We start from the raw sequence: 5,437 nt of genomic DNA, 5'->3' as shown, positions 1-5,437 counted from the left end.
GGATTTCAAAACTCCAATTCACATAGTTTGGGCATGAGGCCAGAAGGGATCAAGTCTTGCAGAAGGACATCATGCTTACAAGGGTGGAGGTACGGCACAGGAGAGGAAGACCCAGGATAAGATGGATTGACACAGTTACTGTGGCATTGGGGTCCAATGTGCCAGAGATTGTGAGATTGGTTCAAGAAAGAGCAAGTCTCAGGGTTATTGTTCATTGTATCACTAGGAGTTATGGTGGCCCTTAACAGCACTTAGCAACAACACAGAATTGGAGTACCATCTGCCTGCGTGAGACTTGACTTCTTATCATCCATCTGTATGCAAGTCCTCCCATCTACTGAGAATCTACCAACATCAAATTCCTGAAAAAATCCACACTCCCTCAGAAATAAAGTCTCATATCTTCCCTTGTCTCTTCGGGGTTGTGTCTGGCCACTGGACACCAATCTACTGCCAAGGCTTCTCTTTTCTCAGTTTCTGTGTCTTGCAGACGGACAGGGCAGCACTGTTTCAAGGTATCCCTATTTAGGGAATGGGAGGGAAGAGTGCGCTCTGATGCTCTGGAAGGGAACTTCCACACTGGGTGCAGCTTGTTCTCAGCTAAAGTACTTAACATGCAGCAAACCTCACAGCTTGAAGGTTAATTCCCTTCACAGACCTCCTATTCACATGGTTTTAACACTGTGTCCTAAGAACTAAATCCTCAGCTATGATATGCTAAGAATGCATCTCTGCCTTCCCCAAAGCGTCCTGTTTAAGCTGACCACGAAGCAAGCAATCCTCCTCACTATGTTCCAGCTGACTCTTTTCTGAGGAAGAGCAGAAGACACTCAAGTCTCTGATGCAGGAATATGACGTCATTTAATCATCACTGTCACCTTGTAAAGTGTTGCAGTCATCATTTAATGCCTCAAGTCAAGTCAAGGCTCCAGGTATTATTGTACCTAGATCTGGATAGTTCCAAAACACATATACTTTCTGATGGTGCATGCTCCAGAGAAGAGTCTGGACTTTATGGATCAATTGATTCAACATATGACTATATTATGGATTGAATTATAGCTCATTAAAAAGTATAGTGGCAGGATATAAAACTAATATACAAAAATCAGTGGGATTCCTCCATAGTAACAAAGAAAACACAGATAAGGAAACGAAGAATGCAATACCATTTACAACGTTGTTGACGTTCTTGTGGTTGATAAGTGCCGTGAACCTCGTCCTATCTTGCGCAAGCCTCACACTTCCTGACACACAAGATCCCATTGTTGTACTTGTCCGTTGAGGGACTTCCTCTCCTTCTCTGACTCTCTGCCTTTTTGAGCACTGAGCTATTCTATGATTTATAATAGCCAACCACAAATTAAAATACTTGGGGATAAATCGAACTAAAGACACAAAGGATCTTTCTAAGGAAAGTAACAAAAGACTGCTGTGAGAAACAATGATGTTGTTGCTGGGTACTGTTGCGTTGGAACCAACCCATAGATGACTCTCTCGAGGGTTTTCCGAGATAGTTAATCACAAGGGAGGAGATTGTCCATCCTTCTCTTATTTGTGGATAGGAAGACTCATTATAGTTAAATTGATAATCCTACCACAAGCAATCTACATGTTTAAGGTAATCCCAATATAGATGTCAAACTCATTTTTTCAAAGAAATAGAAAAGGCAATGAGAAAGTTTATTTGGAAAGAAAAGAGACTCTGAATAAGCAAAGCACTCCTGAAAAACAAGAATGAAGTGAGAGGCATAGCATTCACTCCCTGATCTCAAAACCTCCCAAAAGCTGCAGCAGGATCCACATCTCATACCAAACACAAAGCAACTGAGGTTGGTCCAGAAACCTAGAGGTAAAGCATAATGATCTTAGGAGATAAAATGGGGTGAAACTTAGAAGCCTAAGCACATGATATAAATGTTGTTGTTATTTATATGCCATTGAGTCACCTGCAACTCTTAGTGACTCTGGGTACCTGAACCCTACCATAACCTGAACAAGTTTCAGTGTCTCTGACAAACATATCCACATTACTCCAGCTACTGAGTCAATCATCTGGGTCTTCTTCTCCTGTATTGTTCTTACACCCTTCTAAGTATCATGATATCCTTCTCCAAGGACTGGTCTCTCCTGGCCACAAGCCCGAAGTATATGAGATGGAGCTTCAAAATCCTTGCCTCCAAGGAGCAGCCTGGATTCACCTCTTCCAGGACAGATTAATTTGTTTTCTTGGCAGTCAATTATATGCTCAATATTCTTCTTCTCTAACACTAAAACTCAAAGGAATCATTATTTTTCTTCTGTCATCCCTGGTCATTGTCTAGCTCTCTGATGACTAGTAAGGATTGAGGAAGACTCATCAACAACCTACATTATGCTGATGACACAACCATGCTTGCTGAAACTGATGAGGACCTGACGTGTTTGTTGCAGAAGATCAAAGACTGTAATCTTCAATATGGATTGAAGTTCAACATCAAGAAGACGAAGATTCTCACCACTGGGCCAATCAGCAGCACCATGATAGATGAAGAAGAGATTGAGGTTGTTAGTTGTTACTAATTTCAGCTTGCTCAGCGCTATAATCAACAATCTCAGTTAAAACATTTAGGAAACCAAAAGATGAATTGCATTTGGGATATCTGCTGTCCTAGACCTCTCCAAAGTGCTTAAGAGAAACAAAGTCAGTCTGGAGACTAATGTGTGCCTGATTCAGGCCACTGTCTTTGCAGTTACTTGCCACACATGTGTTAACAGGCTGGCAATTGCAGTCAGAAATGCACAACCAGGAGAGAATAAAATTGGCAATTGCTATCTTCTCAAGATTAAGTATCTATGTGCCTTTTCTAATAGGATGGGGGGGGGGAAATCCACTGACTGAGAAAAAAACATTTGGTAATCACATCTCAGATAAGGTCATGGCCAAAGTTTACAGAATAATCTACAGGGCCTCTGCAAGGAAATGTTTGATAACTCAATCACAAAGTGGAGAAAAGATGGGGAAAGACTTTTCACAAGGAAGAAATTCAGATGGGCAACAGACTCAAGATGAAATTATCTAAATCACTGACAATAAGAGAGATGCAAATCAAAATCACACCAATAGCAATGGCAAAGTTCAAGAAGATGACAAATAATAAACTTAATAAATTAGAGGGGATATGAAGAGATTGGAACTCTCATACACTATTGGTAGGGCTGTAAGATGGTGAAACTACTCAGAAAAGCTGTTTGGCAGAATTTTTCTTTTACTTTTCAGAGAGAGGACCGAATTGGGGCGGGAGGGAAGTGGGGAGGGCTGGGCAGGGAGAAAAGTGCAACAATGAATGAATGGAAATCCAAAATCTCTGTAAATGTTCATCAAAATTATTAAAATTTTAAAAAAAGAATATTTAAAGATGGGGGAAAGCTGACTATATAAATGTCATATGACCTAGCTATTCCTCTGCTAGGAATAAACCTCGAGGAAAATAGAACTGAGACACAAATGCAGATTTGTGTGCTGATATACATAGCAGCATTATTGACAACAGCAAGAACATGAAAGGAGCTCAAATTTTCATTAACAAATAAATCAACTGAGAAATTGAGGTACATTCAAACAAGAGAATACTATGCAGAAATGATTTAAAAAATAATACGTAACATGGAAGACCATTGATGGTGAGAAGAGAGGGAAATAATGAGGTTGCAGAGTATGGAGAACAGAGGAGTGGGGCTGAAAGAATTATAAAAGATGGTGATTAAGTTTATAGAACACAATATATGGGAATTATTGTATGAAACACCACGTGAATGAAAGAATATGTGAAACACAATGTACATAATTTTTGTATGCAAACCAATATAAAATAAAAAGTAAAAAAGTATCAACTTGGCTAAGTCATGATTTTTAGTATCATAATTATCCTATGTGTTATAAATGCTAACCTCTATGATGTTAACAAGGTAGGCCTAGTAGTAGTTATAAAATTATATAATCACACACACCCCTCTTCAAAGACATGATTTGAGATGTTATCAACCAATCATTTGTTATGGGAGTAGGTTTGGATTGTAGTTGTTAGGTGTTGTTAAGTAGAGTAATTCCCTGAACCGCTGACCTGAATCCAGTCCTATCCTGTGCCATCCTCACAATCTCTGATACACTTGTGACTGTTGTTGCAGTTATTGTGTCAATCCACCTCTTTGAGGGTCTTCAATCTGATGTAAGGGAAGTTTTGCTGAGGTATAGCCTATATGACCTTTTGTCTTACAAGAGATGAAAAGAGAGAATAGAGAAAGAAGGGGTCTTTCTAGCATCAAGAGAAGAGGTATGAGTGGGGTGCTGCTGCTGGGTCCAGTTTCCTATCTGAAAAACTCCTAGAAACAAGAGAGACAGAGAAAGTGAGCCTTCTCCTAAAGCTCACAGCTTGAATGTGTACTTCTAGACACCTAAATTTTTGTTTGTTAAAGCCTCTTGCTGCTTGTGTCACTGTTTTAGCTGCACTGGATAACTAAGAATACTACATCAACTGTGTGCCTGCCAGTTCCTGCATCTATGCTGATCATATTTTATGGAAACAGAGACACAAGATTACTTTGTACTGAGAGCTAAAGTGGATCAAATGCTGCCACACTCAAGTTGAACTTTTCTCTCATAGAATAATATCTCATAATATTCAATGAAATGTGTGTGTATGTATATATATACACACATACACACACACACATATATATGCTTTAATTTTATAAAACACAGTGTATGGAAACAATATAAACACAAAGCAAACAAAGGAATGTGTAAAACACAATGTACGTGAATGTAACATATCACATATCATTTTTTTATGCAAACCAATAAAAAATAAAATAAAAGGTAAAAAAGAAAGTTTGCTTGGTTCCATAATCAACACTCTTGGCACCAGCAGCCAGGCAATGAAGAAGTATTGCATTGGGGAAATCTGCTGTCAAAGAACTCTCCAAAGTACTGAAGAGCAATGATGTCAGTCTGGAGACTAAGGTGTGTCTGATACAGGTCATGGTCTGCAAACGTTTGCTATGCATCTGAGAGATGGACAATGACCAGGGATTATAGAAGAAGAATTGATGCCTTTGAGCTGTGATGTTTGAGAAGCGTATTGAATATACCATGGACTGCTAAGAGAACAAACAAGTTTGTCCTCGAGGGGTGAAACCAGGCTGCTCCTTGGAGGCAAGGATTCTGAAGCCTCATCTGACAAACTTTGAACATGTTGCAAGGAGGGAGCAGTCCTTGGAGAGTGACATCATTCTTGGGAGGGTGAAGGGACAACACAAGAGAGGAAGACCCTTGATAATATGGATTGATTCAGTGACTGAGGTAATGAGGTTAGATGTATCAGAGACAATAAGATTGGCACAGGGTTTAGGGCTGCTGTACATAGGGTCGCTACAAGTTTCAGGCAACTCAACAGCA

Source organism: Elephantulus edwardii, unplaced genomic scaffold (genome assembly GCF_000299155.1).
Source record: "Elephantulus edwardii isolate Elephantulus edwardi_28Jun2011 unplaced genomic scaffold, EleEdw1.0 scaffold00143, whole genome shotgun sequence".
Taxonomy (NCBI): domain Eukaryota; kingdom Metazoa; phylum Chordata; class Mammalia; order Macroscelidea; family Macroscelididae; genus Elephantulus; species Elephantulus edwardii.
This window is presented reverse-complemented; position numbering follows the sequence as displayed.